Below are 12,198 nucleotides of genomic sequence, written 5' to 3' on the forward strand. Positions count from 1 at the left end.
AGCTCCAGTGTGCATGGGACCCCTGACGCAGCTAAACTTCCTGGCAGAGAGTCTGCTCTGGTCTGTACCTGTGGTGACATGACATCAATTAAGCCCACATATTTGTGAGGTGCCTCCAGGTTCCCAATAGCAGCAGCATTTAGGGTTACTAATCTCCACTCCTCTTAAAAGATGAATACAGTTTGAAATAAATGCAAAAAAAAAAAAAAAAAAAAAGAATACAAGTCAGGAGAGAGGAAAGAGAAAGACAAATGGAATTGCATCACTAGTGATGTTATTGCCCAGACAGGAAAGAGAGGAATGCCAGTTTGTCCCTATCTGGAGGTGTCTTTGAGAAGGGTTTTTTGGCTAAAAAAGGGAACATTTCACCTTCCTTTCCAGTTTGGTAAGGACATCTCTGACCTGCTCAATTTTGAGGCTTCCCCATCTGAAATCTGCCAGACGCGTCAGAAAGAACAGCATGGAAAGTGCTTCCAGGGCTGGAATGTTTCCTGGCAAAATGGCTCATGCTGACGTTGTGTAATCACAGGCCAGGCCTGCAGAAAGAGTCCTGCCTCCCTGTTGAATTCCCTCTGTTATGTGCAGGCACCTAGTGTTCTTCTTGTTTCTGTTCCCTGTCTCAGCAGCTGCTGGGAAGGCCAGCAGGGGCCCCATGCCCCACCCCAGCCCCAGCACCTGAGGGCCTGGGCTGAAAGTTGGGGCTGGCTCTTGGACACACCTTGTTTCACCAACTACAGCCCATCAGCAGTAGCTCCTTAAGCCTCCTCATCTCCTTCCTCCAGTTTCCAAGAAAGGCTGCTCCACTCACACACACTCACACAACCGAAATCCTCCACCACATGCTTGTTCAAAAATGAGCGTTTGCATTTCCAAAGATCCGGTCAAGGGAAATCAGCCTGTTAGCAGCCGTGGTAATCTCACCTTCCCTTCCTTATGTCCAACAATCTGGTGTTTGGGTGGGTTGAGTCTTCTAGGCTAAAGAAGGAAAGGCCAGCTGGCTCCCCCAACCTGCAAGCCACTCACCGCCAGTAAGGCCAGGATCCAGATACAGTCCAGGAGACAACCATCAGGTTTGCCCGGACCCTTCCTTTCCCTCTGAATTCCATCAACCACCTGCACCACCTCACACTATTAATTGGCATCGAGCCTCAACTCTCCCACCAGTCTGCCGATAGAAAGCATATTTTGTAAAAGCAAGCCCAAGTTAAGAATAATTTTTGATTATTTTTATATAGAAATTATTTGAAACTTGGAGTATGACTTATATGGCATGTACAGGGTTTGGGATGGTAAATCATGAGACTGTATTCAAGTCCAATCCATGTTATCACCAGACTGTAATACAACCTTACACTCTTCGCTTCTTTATGTTGCTTTGTTTACTTTTCTGGGAAAAATAGAAACTATGGCATATGCATGATTTTTAAGAAGAATTATATAAAATGATAGGAATTCTTTTCTGTGCAAATAACTCCCAGGCCCACTCTAACTTCCCAGAAGAAATAATGATTAAAATGTTCAAATTTAATTCTTCTGGTAGGTACACATTTTTAGGTGACATAATGCATTTATATTTCTATTTATAGATGCATCAGCGTTAGATAGTCTAGACTAAAAAGCACAGAATAGAGTGCACGTATATTATCTCCTACTTTTTCCCAACTACCCAACTCTCGATTTTATTATATATTTTAGTTATCTTAAGGTTGTTTTTATTATTATAAGTCATTTTTCCTTCCTCTTTATACCTTTTGGTTTTCATTAGTTATATTTTACATTGTCATAATTTATAATGTTTTCATTAATTTTTAGTGTCAGAGGGTAAATATAGCACTACATTTAATTGCATAGCATGTGTTGCAGTTTCTTAGCCCTGTGCAATTCCTTTCTGCCCATCTGGAAGTTCACCTGTTGCTGCAGTGGACATTTTCTGTGTATACTGAAGTCTTCTCTCTTTAGGAGCGTGCATCTCTCTCTGTTCTTCTTGGGGACTTTCTCTTGAGCCAAGAGGTTCAGTCAGACCACTGAGAGGGTAGCACTAACATGCTGGGATTTAAATCTCCAGCAGCCCTCTGTCAATAAAATTGGGAGTTGGTGGATAAATTATTCAAGGAGTTTATCCTCAAAGAAACAAGTCTGAAAGGTGTTCTACACCATTCCTCTGAGGGTTTCTAGAGGGATTAAACTTCCAGGTGGTCATAGCAGTGACCTTTTCAAGAGGCACCCCTGGTTGTCTTTTCTCCTTTCACTGTCTCACTTTTCCAACTACCTCATTTGCTCTTCTTGGGATCATGTCCCACATAAACCACATCCAACCAGTTTTGTGTCAGGCTCTATTTTCCAAGATACTTAACTGAGAAAGAATTTTTAATAAAAGCTTTGCCTCAAATTAATTCTAAATACAGAAATAAAATGCATATACACAGAAATGCATATGTAGCATAGGAAAAATATTACTTATTGCTTATTATTGGACTTATAGATTAGGAAATAAAATCTATTGATTTAAATAAATTTGAGGACATTTGTTTTTAACACTTAATGTGCCATGAATCCTTTTAAAATATCTCTTGTTTCCTTCAAGGTTTGGAGGTTTTATAAATTTATTTGTATGCCACATTTCCTTGTTAAACAACAACACATTTAGACATCTTTTTTATAGGAGAAAGCAACATTCTAATAATCCTTTGTATCATATTTTTAAATAAGGAGGATCAGATCTATTAAATACTTTGCCTAAGGTCATGTAAAAGACAACTAATGAAACCAGGAAATAGTATAGACCAAAGACTCTGACTGCTTGTCCAGAGTTTATGTTTTCGTTTCCTTTTCTTCTCTCTCTCTGTCTTCTTTTTTGGTTTTGGGTTTTCATTTAATTTATTTTGAGACACAAAGTTATAGTAATTTATAATTCTGTAGTTAGGTAATTCTGTAGTTTAGGAAGGGGTATATTCAGTCAGTTATGACTTCTTTAAATTCACTATTTAAATTATATTTGGGGGGCTTTTAGGGGGCTCAGTCTGTTGAGAGTCTGACTTCACCTCAGGTCATGATCTCACAGTTCATGGGTTCAAGCCCCACATCGGGCTTTCTGCTGTCAGTGCAGAGCGTGCTTTGGATCCTCTGTCTCCCTCTCTCTCTGCCCTTTCCCCACTTGTGCTCTTTCTTTCTCTCTCAAAAATAAATAAACATTAAAAAAAGAAAAAAAAAAGCAGTATTTTAAATTAGATTTGGAAACAACTTTCCAGACCAGTTGCAAATGAGTTTAGCTGTTACTCTTTATTGGGAAAACCCCAAGGTATCTTCCTGACTTAAGGAGGAGGAAAATACATTCAGATGTAAAACATGATAGACACCTATAGACATAGTTCTGCTCTCACAGTATATACATAGCTAGCTGCACGTTTTGTTTTGCCATTTGTTGCAAAAGCAGAGCAAAGTAGCAGGTTGTATATAAGGACATTGGAATATCTTATGATCCACTGTCCCATGTGCTGGTGCAAGGGTCTTTAATCTGGGCAGACTTTGGTACCTGGAGCCTTTCTTACCCACTTTTGTTTCTTTGAAGAAAGTTATGTGGCCTGGCTTTTGTGTTTCTTCTTTCTGCTAGTTTTTTTTTTTTTTTAAATGTTTATTTATTTTTGAGAGAGACACAGGCACAGACAGAGTGAGCAGAGGAGGGGCAGAGAGAGGGGGACACAGAATCTGAATCAGACTCCAGGCTCTGAGCTGTCCACACAGAGCCTGAGGAAAGGCTTGTATTCAAGAACTGTGAGATCATGACCTGAGCAAAAGTTGGACCTTAACCAACTGAGTCACCCAGGCATCCCCTACTAGATTTTCACTATGTATATTAGTTTTAGGTGTATAACATAGTGATGTAACAATTCAGTACATTACTCAGTGCTCACCATGGTGAGTATAGTCACCATCTGGCATTACACAACATTATTACAATATTATTGAATACTCTGAAAACTGTAGGACATTGATGAAAGAAATAGAAGATATGACAAACAAATGGAATGATACACCAGCTCAAGGATTGAAAGAGTTAATATTGTTAGGATATTCATACTACCCAGAGCAATCTACAGATTTAATGCAATCCCAATCAAAATACCAATAACATTTTTCACAGAATTAGAACAAATAATCCTAAAATTTGGGTGGAACCACAAAAGACTGTGAATAGCCAAAACAATCTTGAGAAAGAATGCCACTGCATTTCAAATCACTGGAGGCTGGGAACCCAGCACACCAAATTAGGGTCGACCCTAAATTTTTCAAGGACAGCAGTCATAACATGTAGCATCCTCTTTTGAATAATAGTGGTTTAAGGAGTCAACAGAATATTAAGTCTTTTTTATTATAAATACTTATGTGTTTGTTCCATAAACTTGTAAAAGTCTTTGAGGACAGCCATCAGGCTAGGTTGCATTTCTATGAGCCTAAACATACTTGCCTTAAACATAGGTGGTGCTTAATATTTGTTGACTGGTGTTGAATTTACCAATTCAGATTATTAGCAATTGATCATTAGAGAGAATTGAAGCTTCCAACTTTTCATCATTTATTATTCATCTTCTTTGATCTATTTTTTCCCTGTGGTTGGTAATATTCTCCCCAGATTGAGAGACTTCATTGACTTCTTCCCATCAGAATCGGTTAAGAAGCTTTAAAAATATACTAGTATCCTGATTCTAACCTAGACTGATTAAAATAGAATTAAAAGACAAGTATTTCCTAGAAATATATTTTTCAGAGCTTCACAGCACATTGTAATGTACAGTCAGAGTCAGGAATCAATGATATAGATTGTTAGACAGTATCTACCCATATCCCATATCTAGCTCGATTACAAAAATCTTCATTTTCAGCTTATATTGTACACCCTATTTTAAATTGCTCCTGAAATTTTTGTCCTCTTTGCTAGACTACCAGGAATTGCCTTTATTAAGGGCTTTAAGTGGGTACTCACTGTACAAATGTTATGTGTGTGTGTGTGTATATATATATATATATATATGATTACATTTTAGAGTTATATTTTTCATAACGTACAGGAAATGTAGAGTCTTTGGGAAGATGACTTTCAAGGTAAAACAACTAATTATTGTGTTATGCTTTGAGGATTTCATTGCTTTCTTTCTTTCTTTCTTTTTGATTGTGTCCTAAGGATCTCTTCCACAAATAATTCTTGAGCCTTTCTTTCACTAACAGTGGAAAATCTTCATGTTGCCTTTTTCCATTTCATACCCAATAAAGAACTGAAACAATTGTTGATCTCCTCTCATTTGATTTTAACTATATAATGGATATATTCACAGTTTAGTCTAGGACACCCCATTTTTGCTCTGAAATATCTCCAGGTTTTTTTGGAACATAGAAATAAGAAAGTAAAGTACAGGGAGAATAAATGACTTGTCTGAAGTCACAAAGCTTGACAAAGGCAGAATTGAAACTGTGTGTTCTTTATTTTTCTTATGAAATGCCTCAAACATATGTATAATAATATCTATAAAAATAAAATAGTCATATTCCCACTATGCATTTTAAGAAAACCTGGCATATTTGGCCACATTTGATTCAATTTGAGAAGAAATGCTATATTATAAATGTCATTAAAGCCCTTAATAAGCTCTCCCAGATTGCCTTCATATTCCTTTCTTCCTCCATTCCTACTAATACAAGATCTCTCAAATTTGATGTTTATTTTCAGGACATATTTATTAAAATGATTAATATTTTTTAAATTAATAATGATCTCCACAGTCTCTCTTTTTAAAGTTTTGCCTCTGATTTTATTTATACACTCAACACTATAGTACTTCAACAAATTTAACTCCCAGTAAACAGCACTTAACTATGTTTGCTTTTACTTTTTAATTTTTTTTTGCTATTTTAGCCAAAAAATTCATTTCATATGCAACATTTAATTAAATTTACTCAATAACACTTTCAGTATAAGCTAAATATTAAATTACCATTTGTATTGGATTCTAATAAATCTTGATTCTCTTATTTCAATTATTCTGACAGTAAAACTTGTTTCCTATTCAGTAATTTCCTAGATCTGTCTTCGTCTTTCCTCTATAATTTTCTATTATAAAATCAAGTTTTAAATCTAAAATTAGGCTTTACCATGGCCTGATACTACCTTTTTAATCACTTCTTTTTCATTGTTTACCACTGCTTTTTATTCTTATTTTTGTGGACCACTGCTTTGAATGCTTTTACTGTTATATTCATGCTAACAATTAAGGCATACTGGTTTATCCCACTCCCCATGCTTCTGTTGCTACTATATCTATCTGAACCATGCTCTCATCTTCTCTCTGAATAGAAATCCTTCCATCCATTGCTGTTATTTTCAGGAAAAAAATTACAAATGACCAAATAATTTGGGAACTTCGAAATGTCTGATTTTACATTTGGAAGAATGTTGATCTAAACTGGTATTTTAGAGTATTGCTGTGAGCTAAGTTATCCAGATTTCACTGGCACACCACCAACTTCACTAGGAATGCTCTGGTGTATACTTTGACTTACTTGCTTAAGTTACACCCAGGAATATACTTCCTCCTCCCCCCAATATAGAGAACTTGTATAAATTCTCTAATTCTTTGAGCAGGTTTGGGTGACCATTCAGCAACTAAGAACAGTCTCCTTTCAAGTCCACTGCCATCACTGCATATGCACTAAATGACAGAGTATTGAAATAGATACCTAGACCTCCAAGTACCTAACCTAGCGTTCATGATATTTAATTTTTCTCTTCAATTACATTTAGTGTAAAAGAGTAGATAAATGGCAGATAAGGTAGATAATAACTAAATAATATCCTGTTACTTTGTTACTATCATGATTGTATTATAGTTCTGAAATGAAGAATCTGAAAAGTAAAGCATAAGTCTGATGACTATCTACAGTGACTATTAGCTGTCCTGAATTTCTGAGTTCCTCTAGGCAAATCTCTAACTTTGAGTTGTTGTATCCTTTATTAGAAAAACAGAAATATTGTTTAAGCTGGTGATATATGGTTTATAGATATTCTAAACAAACTAAAAATCAAACCAACCCAAACCAAAGAAACAAAACCATGTTTTTCTAGTCCTGGGGCTTTTCTGTTAATGGTGGCACTTACTCTGTGGAAATCGAAAGAAAATTTATTTTTATTTATTTATTTTTTTAATTTTATTATTTTTTAAATGTTTACTTATTTTTGAGAGACAGAGAGAGACAGAGCACAAGTGGGGAAGGAGCAGAGAGAGAGGGAGACACCGAATCTGAAACAGGCTCCAGGCTCTGAGCTGTCAGCACTGAGCCTGACGCGGGGCTCGAACTCACGGACCGTGAGATCATGACCTGAGCTCAACCGACTGAGCCACCCATGCGCCCCAAGAAAATTTATTTTTAAAAGTTGGAACTGAAATTGTATCAAAGGAAAGTCCTAATCCTATCTTTCTGGTAGGATAATATGTTAGGGTCAGATGGGGAAGGAGTGTAAAAGCTTGTGTGATGAGTCTTATCTGTAGAATGAAGATCTACATGCTGTACTGATGATTCTAAGTGAGAACTAGTATCCCAGGTCATTAGAGTCTCAGTTGCCAAAGGAAAAAAAAAACTGTGTCTTATTTATTTAAAAATAGGATTACAAACGTTAAAGATAACACTGAGGCAATTGCCAGCATTGGGTTGGGTCGAATGCTTTTTTTGCTATCTTTGTCAAATTAGACAAGAGGCCACCTCTTGCAGCAGGAGGCAAAACGATACTGTGCATACCTCAAAAAGCAGACAGTGGAGACAAGGAAGGCTCTGTGGTGTTTGGCCAAGCAGCATTCATGTAATTGGATCTGGGGGCTGACCACTCTAATGCACTCAATGACGGGAGGTGATGGAGGCCCATCTGTGCTGGCCTGCTGAGTTGATCAGATCAAGGAAACTGCTGGTCAGTTTTGTGAGAGTGACTCAGAGTCAAAAATTAGGTTGCTGAAAATTTCCATCCATCTAATATGAAGACAGAAAGAAATCTTCTGGCGTATCAATGATAGTAAATGTATTAAGTATATTAAGAGGCTGTCTTAAAAGACATAACATTTTTAACTCATTGTTTTGTCAAAAATATATTCGCTATCTAAAATTTTTGAATCATACTTATTCACTGATCTTTTGTCTTTTCCATGAGACAACATATCAAAGTTGTAGTGTAAGCCCATAACCAGACAGCCTAGACTTACATCACTTATAGTAGGCCCTATGTAATTTTGAATCATGTTTAATTTTTCTGTACCATATTGTCATCTTTAAAACGGGACTCATAGAATTTTTACATTAAATGTTATGTTTTTATGTCCTATTAAATACTTCGTAGAATTTCAGGCACATATTACAAGATTTGTTCACACAAATGCAAAAACTGTTATTAGTTTAACAGTGTTAGGAAAAAATATATCAGATCTGATTTTGCCCCATCTAGCGTTATCTGATCTTTCTGATAAAGTTAGCTAAAGAAATAGAGGCGTGTACTTATGATCTCTTTCATGCAAATAAATTAGTTTAGTGGCATTCTCTGAGCTACTGGGCTCATCTGAAATAGTTGTCATTAGTTAAGGATCAGCGTTAATTCTTCATACTCTTTTCTCTGTGTAATTTTCATTTGTCCTGTTATTGTTACTGCCTTATACCTTTCATTATCTAATGTTCTTATGCTGTCTTCTTCATCTTTCCTTGAAACCTACTTTGAAAGCTTTAAATTATCCTCAATTAGATATGGCCAATGATGGTTTAAATGTGTCACAAGGCTATTGGCCCTTAAAAGTGTATAAAGTGTCAAATGGAAAGGATATAATTGAGAGGAAGGAGTCCGGTGTCTGTTTTAGGATGTCACAAATTCTTCAAGGTATAGGACTGCTTTCCCTCCACTGCTTGCCTCTGACTGATCTACCACCAGACTGTACCCACTAGTTAGCCAACTTTGTGTTAACATGTTAGAAGCTTCTCCTTTGCTACAGGGTGTATAGTTAGCTAACTCTTAAGAAGACTAAAGGAAAAATGTATAAGAAAGATTGTTTCTTTTCTCCTTTTTTAGTGTTGCTAACTCCCTCGAAGATCTGAGGGGATATTTATAATTATGTACCATATCTCTTATTTAATTCCCTCTATCATCCTTTTGTATAGTAGCTACTTTTCAGAGGTGAGGTATATTATTTTTCATAGTTTGATTTATTTTCACTGTCATTCCTCAGCGAAACTTGATAAAGCTCAGTTGGTTCAAAATGTCTGTTTTCTTACCAGTGAATGAAAATAATTCAATAAATGGAAACAGATATTTGTGGATCTTCTTCCATCTGCTCATCAACTTTCCCTAAAAAAACCTCTCCTTATGAGCGCAGGCCAACATGGGGGTTTCCTCATGTTTAGGATAGTAGGGTACAAGTTTAACCCTATTGATTATTGTATGTTGCTCAGAGCAATCTGCCCTACACTTAGCAGACTTAAGATATCTTGGTGTTTCCACACCCCAGAAATCATCTGTGTGAATTAGCATAGATTTTGTTAACCAAGTAGAAAGTACAAAATCAAGAAGAGTGTCTTTCATCTAGTTACTACTTTTTTATTTTAATTTTTATTCATTTTTGAGAGAGAGAGAGAGAGCAGGTAGGGGAGGGGCAGAGGGAGAGAGAGAATCCCAAGCAGGCCCCACGCTGTCACACAGAGCCCAACATGGGGCTTGAATTCACAGGACTGTGAGGTCATGACCTGAGCTGAAATCAAGAGTCACTCAGCCAACTGAGCCACCCAGGTACCCCTACCATTTAAAATAAGCGACATATTGTGCCAAAAATTCCAAAGAGGAAAGGATTTATTGATCATTTCACCTAATCACTTTATCATGTGAGCAAATTGAGGTTCAGACTCCTTAAAATTAAGGGCTTTTTTTTTTTAAACTTACAACAAGAGAATGCTTTGGAAAAAAAATATGTAAATGTGTACAATAATGGATGAATACCAGTTATGTTGCCCTATTATATTCCTTTAGGAGTTTGAGTTAGATCATCTCCCTCTCTTTGATTATTTTGTCTTAATCAGTGCATTCTTCTTTTCCAAATGAGTTTCATTAGGAATAAATTATCCATGGAACTCATGTGTATATAGTAGCTGAATCTCTATTCAGTTAATTCAGATGACTTCTTCCCAGACATCGGATGTCAAATTAGGTCAGGTGGGTAATAATTGGATCTAATTAGCTTTCCCACAAGCTGTTAATTCCCTTACCTGGAGCCAAATAGACGACTGGTGATAGTTTAACTGCCTGTGTGAATGTATAGTGTCAGCATGAGGAGCAACAATATCATTTGCCACTGAAACATGAAAATATAAAATTTATATTTTTATTATTGCCAAATAATATTGAAACAACCAACCTGGATTGGATTCCTTGGTACTAGTAACAAAAATATATGTGATAGTTTTTGTACTATTTTCCCCCTTTAAAGGACAGTATATGAAAATAATATTTAGAGTATTTTATAATCAACGATTAATTTTTCTGGACATGATGGGTTTTTGCAATGTAAAAAGCAATAGGGCTTGTAAGTGACATAAAAGAGACAACAGTCTCTTAGAACATATTCAGTATAAGGAACTAATCCCAGTTACACTTGGCAGAAAAAAATAACGTTTTTTAAATTTTTTTTAATGTTTATTTTCTTTTGAGAGACAGAGAGAGACAGCCTGAGTGGGAGAGGGCAGAGAGAAAGAGAGGGAGACCCAGAATATGAAGCAGGCTCCAGGTTCTGAGCTGTGAGCACAGAGCCCGACGCGTGGCTCAAACTCATGAGCCGTGAAATCATGACCTGAGCCGAAGGTGGACGCTCAACCAACTGAGCCACCCAGGCGCCCCAAAATAACGTTTTGACAAAACCTGCAGTATTACTTTGCAAGTATTGTCAACTGTTTCCAATTGGATTAAAAATAAATAAATAAATAAATAAATAAATAAATAAATAAATAAATAAAGGGTAGAGGATGTCAAACTTTAGAAAGATGATGAGAATCTTGATTAACTGAAATAAAAGAAAGGCTTACTAACTAACCTTACATGATTTCATCTACTGCAAGTTCCTTAGCTTTTTATTCCAAATTTTAAATTTCAGCTCAATTTAGGTCAAATATATATTCCTGAAAAATCAGCTAGGAAAAACAAAAATGCAGAGTTGTGATCATTGGGATCCTACCTATCACTATAAAGGCTATTCCCATACAAGGGAGGCTGTTTTGAAGTAGATAGCTAGCCCCAAGAGAGGTCAATCTGAGCTGCCTTGGTTATATTTAAATGTGGGCTGGGATAATTAGGAGACATTGCAAAACTAGTTTTGGTCTCACTATGTTTTCCATCAGCTCAAATCTGAAACCAAATCTGGGCAGTCTTTTATTAAATTTTAATGATGTGGTTTTATATTAAAAAATATGCCAATCTTATCTCTGATGATGTGTATAATTAAGCATAAGATTCTGTGTTTGATAACTGTATTAGGTAGTGCTGTGATCATACCAAAGAACAAACAGTCCGTATATTTTAAGTGCTTATAGCTATACATACCACTCATGGGTTTGAAAGTTTGGTTGGACTTGAAGTCAGATCATTTACACACTCAGTGACTTATGGCAAGAGAGAAGAGGAAAGAGATTTATAATTTATCACAATAGCAAAAATAGACTGATGCAAAGCATATTTGGTATATTTACCAGACAACATAATTTTTAATGGAATGCTACTCAAAGGTATAAAATGTTCAGCTAAAAGGCACAATTAATTATGGAGAATTGATAGAAACTTATGACATTTACATATATCAAATAATGTAAAATCACCCTCTAGTAAGGCTTCTCTAGTAAGAGAAGCCAGCAAAATCTTGGGTAATTGCAGTTTTTCTTATTAGTTTTTTTTACTCATTAGTTTTACTCTTTAGTTTTGTAGGACACCACTGATTTATATTAAGACATTATAAGACTCATTGTTTTCTGCTGTGAGAAATGTGTTTAAGAATTACTGCAAATTCCTTATTATGAGGATGTTTGGAGAAATATATTTCTGTCATAATAACATTAATAGTTATTCATTCCTTTAGTAATTTGTGTGATTTTTATCATTAAACACTCCAAAATTATTTTACTGATCTGGTCTTCCTATTT

General features: G+C 35.9%; 1 long non-coding RNA gene across 2 annotated transcripts; it reads right to left on the minus strand.

The window, feature by feature from the left end:
* Positions 1-312: 312 nt before the first annotated feature.
* Positions 313-7,255, minus strand: LOC115522785. Of its 2 annotated transcripts, none has more exons than XR_003971587.1 (3): positions 7,245-7,255; positions 3,082-3,087; positions 313-395 (listed from the first exon to the last, which is right to left on the minus strand). It is a non-coding gene; the product is annotated as an uncharacterized LOC115522785 (long non-coding RNA). The 2 variants fall into 2 exon arrangements; XR_003971586.1 differs by having other exon boundaries at positions 319-402.
* Positions 7,256-12,198: the final 4,943 nt, after the last annotated feature.

Source organism: Lynx canadensis, chromosome C2, assembly GCF_007474595.2.
Source record: "Lynx canadensis isolate LIC74 chromosome C2, mLynCan4.pri.v2, whole genome shotgun sequence".
Classification (NCBI taxonomy): Eukaryota; Metazoa; Chordata; class Mammalia; order Carnivora; family Felidae; genus Lynx; species Lynx canadensis.